The sequence below is a fragment of the Heptranchias perlo genome, chromosome 15 (genome assembly GCF_035084215.1).
Source record: "Heptranchias perlo isolate sHepPer1 chromosome 15, sHepPer1.hap1, whole genome shotgun sequence".
Taxonomy (NCBI): domain Eukaryota; kingdom Metazoa; phylum Chordata; class Chondrichthyes; order Hexanchiformes; family Hexanchidae; genus Heptranchias; species Heptranchias perlo.
In genome coordinates, this window is record NC_090339.1 from 39,155,344 (window position 1) to 39,170,834 (window position 15,491).

The 15,491-nt window shown below is 50.0% G+C and overlaps 1 protein-coding gene across 2 annotated transcripts in view; it reads left to right on the forward strand.

The window, feature by feature from the left end:
- arhgap20b (Rho GTPase activating protein 20b) overlaps positions 1 to 15,491 on the forward strand; it is a 103,257-nt gene that overhangs the window by 73,306 nt on the left and 14,460 nt on the right. The window lies entirely within an intron of this gene.

Consider the following 15,491-nt stretch of genomic DNA (forward strand, 5'->3'; position numbering starts at 1 on the left):
TGTATTCTACATCTACCACATAAGTTAGGAGCATAGCCTAATTTGATAGGTTATGGAGAAACCATGTGATTAGCACTCATATAATGCTGTAATGATGTTGGAGATAGGCAATGCCACCTATCGTCTCCTACTTCTGCATGTGATAAAGCTCCAGGACCTGTGCCATTTTGCCAATTACTTTTGTCCTAGCTAAGATTGCTTTGCTTCTTGTGTCGGTCGTCTCACTGCCAGAAGTTTGGGACAAAGTCTCTAGTTTCTTTAAAGGAAAGGTTAGATTAAAAGACTGCATTTCTATAGCACCTTATTATGTCTCTCAGACACATTTCAAGGCACGTTTCACCATGAATTATTTCAAAGTACAATGACTATTGTTATCTAGACAAATGCAGCAGCGTTTTTTTTACATAACAAGATCCCTCAAACAACAATGAGATGGATGACTGATGAATCTGCTTTTGATGCTGTTATTTAAGGGGAAAAGTTGACCTGGACATTGTGGAGAATTCCCTCCTCCATGTAATTTGAGTTCCTTCTGTGTTTTTTTTTTATTCGTTCATGGGATGTGGGCATTGCTGGCGAGGCCGGCATTTATTGCCTATCCCTAATTGTCCTTGAGAAGGTGGTGGTGAGCCGCCTTCTTGAACCGCTGCAGTCCGTGTGGTGACGGTTCTCCCACTGTGCTGTTAGGAAGGGAGTTCCAGGATTTTGACCCAGCGACGATGAAGGAACGGCAATATATTTCCAAGTCAGGATGGTGTGTGACTTGGAGAGGAACGTGCAGGTGGTGTTGGTCCCATGTGCCTGCTGCTCTTGTCCTTCTAGGTGGTAGAGGTCGCGGGTTTGGGAGGTGCTGTCGAAGAAGACTTGGCGAGTTGCTGCAGTGCATTCTGTGGATGGTACACACTGCAGCCATTATGCGCCGGTGGTGAAGGGAGTGATTGTTTAGGGTGGTGGATGGGGTGTCCATTCGCATGCACATTTTGGTTGCCATTCCAGCCCCAAGCCCATTACTTACAACTCCCTTTCTTTTCTCTCCTGTCTCCTCCCCTTTCTGACAACCAGTCATGCCATCTTTCATTTCTCCCCTCTCTTTAGGAACATTAACCTCAACTGCCCCATCCTCTTCTCTAGCCAATCTTCCAGCCTAGCGCACCCGCTGGGGGCTAATCTTGCTAATCTCCTTCCTGTCTCATGCACCCCACCCATCACTGCAGCTTTGGACAGTGCCAGCATATCAACAATCACCACCCCCATTGCATTTTCCTCCAAAATATCCAATCACCCATGATCAAGGCCCTTGCCATGCAAAACCTCTTTGTAGATGGTTGTATTGAAATCCTGGCTTTAACTGAAACTTGGCTTACAGGTGGTGACCCTTGCCCCTAACTGAAGCCTCGCCATCTGGCTACACTTTCCATCTCTGTATCACCCAAACTGCCACAGTGTTGGTGTGGCCTTTTTCACCAAGTTATGCCTTGGTCTCTCCCCCTCTCCTCTGAGCACCTCACCTTGTTCTACCTTCTCACCTCCTTTAAAATCCTTGTTGTCTACCGCCCACACCCCCAAATCCCACCCCAGGTTTCTCACCGAGATATCTTCCTTCCTTTCTTCCCTCCTTTGCACTGTTCGACTCTTCATCCATTCAATCTCCATCTCAACTAATCTTGCCCTCTCTCTTCTGATTTCATTGCCATCCTGTCCTCCTTTAGTCTCCCTCAATATTCACGAACACCATTCATAGAGTGTGTGGGTTGCTTATTTTTTCTTCCTGTGTACAGTACTTCACTCTTGTCTGCATTAAATTTGATCTGTTGTTCTGCCCACTTCCATATTTGTTCTAATCCATTCTGTAATTTTTGAACCCTTCCCAGTTTGGTAACCTCTGCAATAAGAGCCATAGAATGCCCAAAGTTAGCAAAGACCCACAGGCCTGCTTTAGAAAGCCCCTCCTCTACACTACAAGCCATTGAGAACAGCACTTCCCTGAGGTTGATGGAAATAGAGACCAATTACCCCAATTATTATTGGATTCCTCGTGGCCACATTCCTTGCGGACCTCTATCATAAAGGTCTGTTTCGTTATATATAAATCGTCAACTGCTAAGCCTAAAATCAACGGAACATTCTTGGTCCACCAAGACCGTGGAGTATCCTTATATAATACACTGATCGCAGACTCGATAGTTGTTCAGAGTACTGACTGGAGGAATGTACTGTGGGACAGCAGACTCCCAGCTTTATCTCATTGGCCGCCCTGTGATCTCTGCCTCTCTATAAATAGTAAACAATTTTACAACACCAAGTTATAGTCCAACGATTTTATTTGAAATCTACAAGCTTTCGGAGCTTTGCTCCTTCGTCAGGTGAGTGCAGGGTTCCATAAAGGCACAGTATATATAGTCAGAGAACAATTCCTGGTGATTACAGATAATCTTTCCAACTGCCCGTTATCACACCTGGGCAGAGAGATAATCACAGCAATCAAAGGAGTGGATGGTGTTCAGACAGGTTAGCCAGGGAAACATTACATCCAAGAATACTGAATACACAAGGGGTCAGATAACAAAGATGTGGAGATGCCGGTGATGGACTGGGGTTGACAATTGTAAACAATTTTACAACACCAAGTTATAGTCCAACGATTTTATTTGAAATCTACAAACTTTCGGAGGCTTCCTCCTTCCTCAGGTAAATGTCAGGAACTCCTCGAAGCCTACGCATTTATAAATCACAGAACAATACATGGTGATTACAGTTTTTGCAACTACCCGTTGCCAAGGCAATCACCATGTTCAGACAGAGAGGTGTCACCTACAGAACCCCCGAATACACATTCAACAAAAAAAACAAACAGGAAAAAAAAGAGAGAGAGAGAGGCAGAAACATCCGGAAGGCAGAGAAAGCCAGCAAATGACCCGTTATATTAAAAACAGATAGCTTTTGTTCGCTGGTGGGCTTACGTGTAGCGTGACATGAACCCAAAATCCCGGTTGAGGCCGTCCTCATGGGTGCGGAACTTCGAGACACACGACAACGCAAAATCGTCGAGCAGAAATTGATAGCCAAGTTCTGCACCCATGAGGACAGCCTCAACCGGGATCTTGGGTTCATGTCACGCTACACGTAAGCCCACCAGCGAACAAAAGCTATCTGTTTTTAATATAACGGGTCATTTGCTGGCTTTCTCTGCCTTCCGGATGTTTCTGCCTCTCTCCCTCTCTTTATTTTTCCTGTTTGTTTTTTTTTGTTGAATGTGTATTCGGGGGTTCTGTAGGTGACACCTTTCTGTCTGAACACGGTGATTGCCTTGGCAACAGGCAGTTGCAAAAACTGTCTGTAATCACCATGTATTGTTCTGTGATTTATAAATGCGTAGGCTTCGAGGAGTTCCTGACATTTACCTGAGGAAGGAGGAAGCCTCCGAAAGCTTGTAGATTTCAAATAAAATCGTTGGACTATAACTTGGTGTTGTAAAATTGTTTACAATTGTCAACCCCAGTCCATCACCGGCATCTCCACATCATCTCTATAAATAGGGAGATGGAGGGAAGAGAAGGACAAGCAGTAACATTATAAACTTATTATAAATTATATTCTTGGCAAGTAGTTGAAAGGAAGTCTTTTTCTCTAAGTATGACAAAAATTTATCATAGTTATTCCTAAAATAAAATGTTTAGTCTGTTCTAGTTCAATGGACATTGCCCCATAATCTTTGATCATTAAAACAGTTGTACCTTCTAATCATGAGATATTTATAGCTTGTATCTTCTATTCTTTTATAAAGACTCTCACAATTAAAAACTGGAATTACTTCCAACTATTAGATAAAGTTTAATCCAAATTGATTCAGGTTATAATGTGGATAAGACGCAGGTTGAACTCGGAATCACAGGAATTCGATTTGGATTTATGGGGTGATTCCACGATCCTGCTGAACCAATGGGGAGGCCAATTTGACTGGAGCGTGGGGTCGAAGTTCAGGGCTACCTATCTCCAATCCATGCTCCCTTTGAGTGCTAGCAACACAGGGTCACAGAATCACCACTAATAAATTTTATTTTTGTGAGTTAACCGATCTCAGGCAGAATGGCAATAGGGATGTAAAAGTTAGCATCTTCTGGGATTCCTGATCATTATCCAGTGTTTTGTACTCAATAGTATGCATTCAAAAAGCAAGTGATGACAGGATCCATCTCAGTTGTGAGGCTCTGTACAGTATGGCAGTCCGGTAACATTCAAGCAAAAATGGTGTTTGCACCCAATTTTCCAAAGTTAGCCCATTTACATAGCTTCAGGTGAAGATTTGGACAGGTACAAGGAGCATAAGAGCATAAGAAATAGGAGAAGGAGTATGCCAAATGGCCCCTCCAGCCTGTTCCGCCATTCAATCAGATCATGGCTGATCTTCGACCTCACTCCACTTTCCCACCCAATCCCCATATCCCTTGATTCCCCTAGAGTCCAAAAATCTAGCCATCTCAGCCCTGAATATACTCAATGACTCAGCATCCACAGCCCTCTGGAGTAGAGAATTCCAAAGATTCACAACCCTCTGCGTGAAGAAATTCCTCCTCATCTCAGTCTTGAATGGCCAACCCCTTATCCTGCGACTATGCTCCCTAGTTCCAGACTCTCAGCATTTACCCGGTCAAGCCCCCTCATAATCTTATATATTTCAACGAGATCACCTCTCATTCTTCTAAACTCGTGAGTATAGGCCCATTTTACTCAACTTCTCTTCATAGGACAACCCTCTCATCCCAGGAATTAATCAAGTGAACCTTCGTTGCACCGCCTCCAAGGCAATTATAACCTTTCTTAGATAAGGAGATCAAAATTGTATGCGGTATTCGAGGTGAGGTCTCACTAAGTCCTGTACAACTGTAGTAAGACTTCCTTACTCATGCATTCCAACCCCCTTGCAATAAAGGCCAACATGCCATTTGTTTTCCTAATTGCCTGCTGTGCCTGCATACTAACTTTTTGTGTTTCTTGAACGAGGACACCGATGTCTCTCTGAACACCAACATTTAATAGTGTCTTACCATTTAAACAATATTCTGTTTTTCTATTCTTCCTACCAAAGTGAATTACTTCACATTTCCCCACATTATGCTCCATCTGCCGCCTTCTTGCCCATTCACTTAATCTGTCTATATTCCTTTGCAGACTCCTTCTGTCCTCCTCACAGCTTGCTTTGCCACCTAGCTTTGTATCGTTAACAAACTTGGATACATTACACTCGGTCCCTTCATCTAAGTCATTAATATAGATTGTAAATAGCTGCAGCCCAAGCACCGTTCCTTGCGGCACCCCATTAGTGACTGACTGCCAACCTGAGAATGACCCGTTTATCCCTACTTTCTGTTTTCTGTCCTTTAGCCAATCCTCTATCCATGATAATATATTACCCCCAACCCCATGAGCCCTTACCTTGTGTAACAACCTTTTATGTGATACTTTATCGAATGCGTTTTGAAAATCCAAATATACTACATCCATTGGTTCCCCTTTGTCTACCCTGCTAGTTACAGCCTCAAAGATCTCTAATAAATTTGTCAAACACTATTTCCTTTTCATAAAACCATGTTGACTCTGCCTAATCATATTATGATTTTCTAAGTGCCCTGTTTACCACTTCCTTAATAATGGATTCCAGCATTTTCCCGACAACCGACATCAGGCTAACTGGCCTGTAGTTCCCTGTTTTCTCTCTCCCTCCCCTCTTGAATAGCAGGGTAACACTTGCTACCTTCCAATCTGCTGGGACTGTTCTAGAATCTAGAGAATTTTGGAAGATCGTAACCAAGGCATCCATTATCTCAACAGCCACTTATTTTAGAACCCTCGGATGTAGGCCATCAGGTCCAGGGGATTTGTTGGCTTTTAGTCCCATTAGTTTGTCCAGTACTTTTTCTCTAGTGATATTAATTGTTTTAAGTTCCTCCATCTTATTTACCCCTTGTTTCCCCACTATTTTTGGTATGCTTTTTGTGTCTTCTACTGTGAAGACAGATAGAAAATATTTGTTTAATTTCTCTGCCATTTCCTTATTCCCCATTATAATTTCTCCTGTCTCAGCCCCTAAGGGACCAACGTTTACTTTTGCTACTCTCTTCCTTTTTATATACTTGGAGAAGCTCTTACAATCTGTTTTTATATTTCTTGCTAGTTTACTTTCATTCTATTTTCTCTCTTTTTATCAATTTTTTGGTTGTCCTTTGTTGCTTTCTAAAACTCTCCCAATCCCCAGGCTTATTACTCTTCTTGGTAACATTATAGGACTCTTCTCTCAATCTAATACTCTCCTTAATTTCTTTAGTTAGCCACGGGTGGATCACTTTTCCAGCGGAGTTTTTATTTCTCAATGGAATGTATATTTGTTGAGAATATTGAAATATTTTCTTAAATGTTTGCCATTGATTTTCAACTGTCAAACCCTTTAATTTAATTTCCCAATCTACCTTTGATGACTTGCCCCTCATATCTATGTAATTGGCTTTATTTAAGTTTAAGATTCTAGTTTCTGACTTAAGTACGTTACTTTCAAACTCAATGTGAAATTCTATCATATTATGATCGCTCTTCCCCTGAGGTTCTTTTACTGTGAAATTACTAATTAACCCTATCTCATTACACAATACAAGATCTAAAATAGCCTGTTGCCTGGTTGGTTCCATGAAGTATTGCCCTAGGAAATCGTCTCAAATACATTCCATGAACTCATCTTCCAAACTACCTTTGCCAATTTGATTTGCCCAGTCTACATGCAAATTAATGTTCCCCATGATTACTGCATTACCTTTGTTACAAGCTCCTATTATTTCATGATTAATACCCTGTCCAATGGTATAGCTGCTATTAGGGGGCCTACAAACTACTCCCATCAGTGTTTTCTGCTCCTTGTTATTTCTTATTTCCACCCATACTGATTCTACTTCCGAATTCTCTGAGCCAAGATCCTTTTTCACTACTGTCCTCGTGTCATCCTTTATTATTAGGGCTACATCCTTTTCCATTCTGCCTATCTTTTCTAAATGTCATGTACCCTGGAATATCTAGTTCCCAGCTTTGGTCATTTTGCAACCATGGGCACAATTTTGAAATGGTGGCAGGCTGGCAGCTGGGTGGGTGAAGATACACGTGGCAAATCCGAATAAAAAAAACTTACCGTTTCCGACGCTATCGCAATGTAATTGATGGTGATTAAAGCTCTTACCGGGTTTTGCACCCGGCAGCCCCTGATTGACAGGCTGGCTGCCGACAGGAGCTGCAACGTTGAGATGCGGAGTGTTGGGGAGGGAAGAGAGAGCGAGATGTCATCCGGCACTGGAACAGAAGATCGGGGCGGGGGGGGGGCGGGAAAGAGTGGAAGATCGGGGTGGGGGAAAAGAGTGTGGATGATCGGGGGGGGAAAGAGTGTGGAAGATCCGGGGGGGGAAAGAGTGTGGAAGATCGGGGGGGGAAAGAGTGTGGAAGATCGGGGTGGGGGAAAAGAGTGTGGAAGATCGGGGGGGGGAAAGAGTGTGGAAGATCGGGGGGGGGAAAGAGTGTGGAAGATCGGGGGGGGGGAAAGAGTGTGGAAGATCGGGGGGGGAAAGAGTGTGGAAGATCGGGGGGGGAAAGAGTGTGGAAGATCGGGGGGGGGGGGAGTGTGGAAGATCGGGGGGGGGAAAGAGTGTGGAAGATCGGGGGGGGGAAAGAGTGTGGAAGATCGGGGGGGGAAAGAGTGTGGAAGATCGGGGGGGGGGGGGGAGTGTGGAAGATCGGGGGGGGAAAGAGTGTGGAAGATCGGGGGGGGAAAGAGTGTGGAAGATCGGGGGGGGAAAGAGTGTGGAAGATCGGGGGGGAAAGAGTGTGGAAGATCGGGGGGGGAAAGAGTGTGGAAGATCGGGGGGGGAAAGTGTGTGGAAGATCGGGGGGGGGAAAGAGTGTGGAAGATCGGGGGGGGGGAAAGAGTGTGGAAGATCGGGGGGGGAAAGAGTGTGGAAGATCGGGGGGGGGAAAGAGTGTGGAAGATCGGGGGGGGGGAAAGAGTGTGGAAGATCGGGGGGGGAAAGAGTGTGGAAGATCGGGGGGGGGGGGGAGTGTGGAAGATCGGGGGGGGAAAGAGTGTGGAAGATCGGGGGGGGAAAGAGTGTGGAAGATCGGGGGGGGAAAGAGTGTGGAAGATCGGGGGGGAAAGAGTGTGGAAGATCGGGGGGGAAAGTGTGTGGAAGATCGGGGGGGGGAAAGAGTGTGGAAGATCGGGGGGGGGGAAAGAGTGTGGAAGATCCGGGGGGGGAAAGAGTGTGGAAGATCGGGGGGGGGAAAAGAGTGTGGAAGATCCGGGGGGGGAAAGAGTGTGGAAGATCCGGGGGGGGAAAGAGTGTGGAAGATCCGGGGGGGGAAAGAGTGTGGAAGATCCGGGGGGGGAAAGAGTGTGGAAGATCGGGGGGGGAAAGAGTGTGGAAGATCGGGGGGGGGGAAAGAGTGTGGAAGATCGGGGGGGAAAGAGTGTGGAAGATCCGGGGGGGGAAAGAGTGTGGAAGATCCGGGGGGGGAAAGAGTGTGGAAGATCGGGGGGGAAAGAGTGTGGAAGATCGGGGGGGGAAAGAGTGTGGAAGATCCGGGGGGGGGAAAGAGTGTGGAAGATCGGGGGGGGGGAAAGAGTGTGGAAGATCGGGGGGGGGAAAGAGTGTGGAAGATCGGGGGGGGAAAGAGTGTGGAAGATCGGGGGGGAAAGAGTGTGGAAGATCGGGGGGGGAAAGAGTGTGGAAGATCGGGGGGGGAAAGAGTGTGGAAGATCGGGGGGGGAAAGAGTGTGGAAGATCGGGGGGGGGGGGGGGAGTGTGGAAGATCGGGGGGGGAAAGAGTGTGGAAGATCCGGGGGGGGAAAGAGTGTGGAAGATCGGGGGGGGGGAAAGAGTGTGGAAGATCGGGGGGGGGAAAGAGTGTGGAAGATCCGGGGGGGGAAAGAGTGTGGAAGATCGGGGGGGGGAAAAGAGTGTGGAAGATCGGGGGGGGGAAAGAGTGTGGAAGATCGGGGGGGAAAGAGTGTGGAAGATCGGGGGGGGAAAGAGTGTGGAAGATCGGGGGGGGGAAAGAGTGTGGAAGATCGGGGGGGGAAAGAGTGTGGAAGATCGGGGGGGGAAAGAGTGTGGAAGATCGGGGGGGGGAAAGAGTGTGGAAGATCGGGGGGGGAAAGAGTGTGGAAGATCGGGGGGGAAAGAGTGTGGAAGATCGGGGGGGAAAGAGTGTGGAAGATCGGGGGGGGAAAGAGTGTGGAAGATCGGGGGGGGAAAGAGTGTGGAAGATCGGGGGGGAAAGTGTGTGGAAGATCGGGGGGGGAAAGAGTGTGGAAGATCGGGGGGGGGGGGGAGTGTGGAAGATCGGGGGGGGGGAAAGAGTGTGGAAGATCGGGGGGGGAAAGAGTGTGGAAGATCGGGGGGGGAAAGAGTGTGGAAGATCGGGGGGGGGAAAGAGTGTGGAAGATCGGGGGGGGGAAAGAGTGTGGAAGATCGGGGGGGGAAAGAGTGTGGAAGATCGGGGGGGAAAGAGTGTGGAAGATCGGGGGGGAAAGAGTGTGGAAGATCGGGGGGGGAAAGAGTGTGGAAGATCGGGGGGGGGAAAGAGTGTGGAAGATCGAGGGGGAAAGAGTGTGGAAGATCGGGGGGGGAAAGAGTGTGGAAGATCGGGGGGGAAAGAGTGTGGAAGATCGGGGGGGGGAAAGAGTGTGGAAGATCGGGGGGGAAAGAGTGTGGAAGATCGGGGGGGAAAGAGTGTGGAAGATCGGGGGGGGGAAAGAGTGTGGAAGATCGGGGGGGAAAGAGTGTGGAAGATCGGGGGGGAAAGAGTGTGGAAGATCGGGGGGGGGAAAAGAGTGTGGAAGATCGGGGGGGGGAAAGAGTGTGGAAGATCGGGGGGGGGAAAGAGTGTGGAAGATCGGGGGGGGGAAAGAGTGTGGAAGATCGGGGGGGAAAGAGTGTGGAAGATCGGGGGGGGAAAGTGTGTGGAAGATCGGGGGGGGGAAAGAGTGTGGAAGATCGGGGGGGGGGGAAAGAGTGTGGAAGATCGGGGGGGGGAAAGAGTGTGGAAGATCGGGGGGGGGAAAGAGTGTGGAAGATCGGGGGGGGGGAAAGAGTGTGGAAGATCGGGGGGGGGAAAGAGTGTGGAAGATCCGGGGGGGGAAAGAGTGTGGAAGATCGGGGGGGGGAAAAGAGTGTGGAAGATCGGGGGGGGGAAAGAGTGTGGAAGATCGGGGGGGAAAGAGTGTGGAATATCGGGGGGGGAAAGAGTGTGGAAGATCGGGGGGGGGAAAGAGTGTGGAAGATCGGGGGGGGGAAAGAGTGTGGAAGATCGGGGGGGGGGAAAGAGTGTGGAAGATCGGGGGGGGGAAAGAGTGTGGAAGATCGGGGGGGGGAAAGAGTGTGGAAGATCGGGGGGGGGGAAAGAGTGTGGAAGATCGGGGGGGGGAAAGAGTGTGGAAGATCCGGGGGGGGAAAGAGTGTGGAAGATCGGGGGGGGGAAAAGAGTGTGGAAGATCGGGGGGGGGAAAGAGTGTGGAAGATCGGGGGGGAAAGAGTGTGGAAGATCGGGGGGGGAAAGAGTGTGGAAGATCGGGGGGGGGAAAGAGTGTGGAAGATCGGGGGGGGGAAAGAGTGTGGAAGATCGGGGGGGGAAAGAGTGTGGAAGATCGGGGGGGGAAAGAGTGTGGAAGATCGGGGGGGGGAAAGAGTGTGGAAGATCGGGACGGGGAGAGAGTGGATGATCGGGAGGGGTGAGTGAGGGGAAGAGTGGAAGATCGTGGGGAGGGGGGAAAGAGTGGATGATCGGGGAGGGAGAGTGGAAGATTGGGGGGGAAAGAGTGTGGAAGATCGGGGGGGGGGAGTGTGGAAGATCGGGGGGGGGGAGTGTGGAAGATCGGGGGGGAAAGAGTGTGGAAGATCGGGGGGGGAAAGAGTGTGGAAGATCGGGGGGGAAAGAGTGTGGAAGATCCGGGGGGGGAAAGAGTGTGGAAGATCGGGGGGGAAAGAGTGTGGAAGATCGGGGGGGGAAAGAGTGTGGAAGATCGGGGGGGGGGAAAGAGTGTGGAAGATCGGGGGGGGAAAGAGTGTGGAAGATCGGGGGGGAAAGAGTGTGGAAGATCGGGGGGGAAAGAGTGTGGAAGATCGGGGGGGGAAAGAGTGTGGAAGATCGGGGGGGAAAGAGTGTGGAAGATCGGGGGGGAAAGAGTGTGGAAGATCGGGGGGGGGGAAAGAGTGTGGAAGATCGGGGGGGGAAAGAGTGTGGAAGATCGGGGGGGGAAAGAGTGTGGAAGATCGGGGGGGAAAGAGTGTGGAAGATCGGGGGGGAAAGAGTGTGGAAGATCGGGGGGGGAAAGAGTGTGGAAGATCGGGGGGGAAAGTGTGTGGAAGATCGGGGGGGAAAAGAGTGTGGAAGATCGGGGGGGGGAAAGAGTGTGGAAGATCGGGGGGGGAAAGAGTGTGGAAGATCGGGGGGGGGAAAGAGTGTGGAAGATCGGGGGGGGAAAGAGTGTGGAAGATCGGGGGGGGAAAGAGTGTGGAAGATCGGGGGGGGAAAGAGTGTGGAAGATCGGGGGGGGAAAGAGTGTGGAAGATCGGGGGGGGGAAAGAGTGTGGAAGATCGGGGGGGGGAAAGAGTGTGGAAGATCGGGGGGGGAAAGAGTGTGGAAGATCGGGGGGGGAAAGAGTGTGGAAGATCGGGGGGGGGAAAGAGTGTGGAAGATCGGGACGGGGAGAGAGTGGATGATCGGGAGGGGTGAGTGAGGGGAAGAGTGGAAGATCGTGGGGAGGGGGGAAAGAGTGGATGATCGGGGAGGGAGAGTGGAAGATTGGGGGGGAAAGAGTGTGGAAGATCGGGGGGGGGGAGTGTGGAAGATCGGGGGGGGGGAGTGTGGAAGATCGGGGGGGAAAGAGTGTGGAAGATCGGGGGGGGAAAGAGTGTGGAAGATCGGGGGGGAAAGAGTGTGGAAGATCCGGGGGGGGAAAGAGTGTGGAAGATCGGGGGGGAAAGAGTGTGGAAGATCGGGGGGGGAAAGAGTGTGGAAGATCGGGGGGGGGGAAAGAGTGTGGAAGATCGGGGGGGGAAAGAGTGTGGAAGATCGGGGGGGAAAGAGTGTGGAAGATCGGGGGGGAAAGAGTGTGGAAGATCGGGGGGGGAAAGAGTGTGGAAGATCGGGGGGGAAAGAGTGTGGAAGATCGGGGGGGAAAGAGTGTGGAAGATCGGGGGGGGGGAAAGAGTGTGGAAGATCGGGGGGGGAAAGAGTGTGGAAGATCGGGGGGGGAAAGAGTGTGGAAGATCGGGGGGGAAAGAGTGTGGAAGATCGGGGGGGAAAGAGTGTGGAAGATCGGGGGGGGAAAGAGTGTGGAAGATCGGGGGGGAAAGTGTGTGGAAGATCGGGGGGGAAAAGAGTGTGGAAGATCGGGGGGGGGAAAGAGTGTGGAAGATCGGGGGGGGAAAGAGTGTGGAAGATCGGGGGGGGGAAAGAGTGTGGAAGATCGGGGGGGGAAAGAGTGTGGAAGATCGGGGGGGGAAAGAGTGTGGAAGATCGGGGGGGGAAAGAGTGTGGAAGATCGGGGGGGGAAAGAGTGTGGAAGATCGGGGGGGGGAAAGAGTGTGGAAGATCGGGGGGGGGAAAGAGTGTGGAAGATCGGGGGGGGAAAGAGTGTGGAAGATCGGGGGGGGAAAGAGTGTGGAAGATCGGGGGGGGAAAGAGTGTGGAAGATCGGGGGGGGAAAGAGTGTGGAAGATCGGGGGGGGAAAGAGTGTGGAAGATCGGGGGGGGGAAAGAGTGTGGAAGATCGGGGGGGGGAAAGAGTGTGGAAGATCGGGGGGGGGAAAGAGTGTGGAAGATCGGGGGGGGAAAGAGTGTGGAAGATCGGGGGGGGAAAGAGTGTGGAAGATCGGGGGGGGAAAGAGTGTGGAAGATCGGGGGGGGGAAAGAGTGTGGAAGATCGGGACGGGGAGAGAGTGGATGATCGGGAGGGGTGAGTGAGGGGAAGAGTGGAAGATCGTGGGGAGGGGGGAAAGAGTGGATGATCGGGGAGGGAGAGTGGAAGATTGGGGGGACATTGGCGGTGGGGGAAATCGGAGAAGGAGACACTGGGGGCTGAGAGGGACTTCGGAGAGGGAGACATCGGGGCAGGGTGGAAAGGCAGGTTGATTTTATGTTTTAACTTTGTGCAATGGTTTTTTATTTGATTTATTTCGTTTATTTTTGCCTGATCTGGCCCTTCATGTCTGGTTTCACCAGGCATAATCAGAAGCCGTGGGAAAGCTGCCCAGGTAAGTTAAAAATCATTCTAACTACCTAATATGTCACAATTAAAGTGCCTTATGTACCTCTAAGTAATCTAAGTGGTGTGACTGCCTCCTGGATCAAAGTGTCCAGGTTACTCTCCCCCTCCCGGATGCATCGTAGTGTCTGCAGCTTGGACCCCAGCTCAACAACTCTGAGCTGGAGTTCCTCGAGTTGCAGACATTTACTGCTGATGTGGTTGCTGAGGATCACGCTGCTCTCCACCAACTCCCACATCTCGCAGTTACGACACATGACCTGACCTGCCATTCCTTGTCTAATAAAAATTTATTTATTTACTTCATTTGAGTTTTTAAATCAGTCGCTATTCTTAGTTTTATTGACTAATTAATTTATTTAGTTTAAATTATTGTTTTAAGCTTCGTTAGACCCCTGCCCTAAGCTGGAGGGAAAAAATGTGATACTCATGAACCAATCACCTACTTGCTCACTTTTTCAATTTCTGCCTGTGATGAGTTGACTCAAAGTGAGTGAAACCGCGAATTTATCCTCCCGCTCTCTCGGGCCGTGTGACCAGGCTTTTTATCCTCCCGCTCTCTCGGGTCGTGCGACCAGGCCTTTTCTCCTCCCGCCCTCTCGGGCCGTGTGACCAGGCCTTTTCTCCTCCCGCCCTCTCGGGCCGTGTGACCAGGCCTTTTCTCCTTCCGCTCTCTCGGGCCGTGTGACCAGGCCTTTTATCCTCCCGCTCTCTCGGGTCGTGCGACCAGGCCTTTTCTCCTCCCGCCCTCTCGGGCCGTGTGACCAGGCCTTTTCTCCTTCCGCTCTCTCGGGCCGTGTGACCAGGCCTTTTATCCTCCCGCCCTCTCAGGCCGTGTGACCAGGCCTTTTCTCCTTCCGCTCTCTCGGGCCGTGTGACCAGGCCTTTTATCCTTCCGCTCTCTCGGGCCGTGTGACCAGGCCTTTTATCCTCCCGCTCTCTCGGGCCGTGTGACCAGGCCTTTTATCCTCCCGCTCTCTCGGGCCGTGTGACCAGGCCTTTTATCCTCCCGCCCTCTCAGGCGGTGTGACCAGGCCTTTTCTCCTTCCGCTCTCTCAGGCCGTGTGACCAGGCCTTTTCGCCTCCCACTCCCTCAGGCCGTATGACCAGGCCTTTTCTCCTTCCGCTCTCTCGGGCCGTGTGACCAGACTTTTTCTCCTCCCGCTCTCTTGGGCCGTATGACCAGACTTTTTCTCCTCCCGCTCTCTTGGGCCGTATGACCAGGCCTTTTCTCCTTCTGCTCTCTCGGGCCGTGTGACCAGACTTTTTCTCCTCCCGCTCTCTCGGGCCGTGTGACCAGGCCTTTTATCCTCCCGCCCTCTCAGGCGGTGTGCTGACTCGCCTCCGACCACGCCTCATAGCCTCCCGCTCTCTCGGACCAACCAGAAACATGGGTTGAAATCATCTTATGCAATGTTAGTAATATAGGCATGAACACATTTTTAAGATATGCCTCTGTCCGCTATTTTAATAAAGATGTTAATACATTTAAAGTAAATGGGTTAAAGTCTCAGTGGATATAGAGGACAGAGGAATTTTATGTAAATGTGTTAATGCATTTGTTACTAATATCACACAACATAATTTTAAACCCAAGGGCTCCTTGGCCATTTTTATGTACAGTTAGCAAGGATAAACAATTCAGGCCTACCTGACCAAATTATTTTTTAATCTGCATGATTACTCTTCTTATGCATTATATTTACAGATATCTCCGTGCATACGTGTATTTTGCGAAGCCTTCATAGGCTTTGATTATACTGTGCTTGTGGTGGGATTACAAAGGTACATTAGATTTGTTGCAGTGTTTATTTACAATAGATGTTGGAGCACTTAATTTTGTCTTGGTTTTGGCTTCAGCTGGGCTGGTGGATTCAAAGAGCCTGCCTAGACTACCTAAGTGCTCCTGTTGAGTGGGACCATCGTCCTTGCTTGGTTTTAAATTGTTTATTTCATCTTCTGAATTGGCTTGCTTATACTAGCAGTAGCATAGCCAACTGAAAGAAAGAGCTTGAGTTTATATAGCTTCTTATTGTGTCCTCAGAGCATTCCAAAATGCTTTGCAACCAATAGAGTACTTTTGAAGTCCAGTTACTGTTAACAATAGCAGTCAAATTGCATATAGCAAGGACTCACAAGCAACAAATGAATAAATGATGATAGTTATGTCCATCTGAACAGGCAGTTGAGACC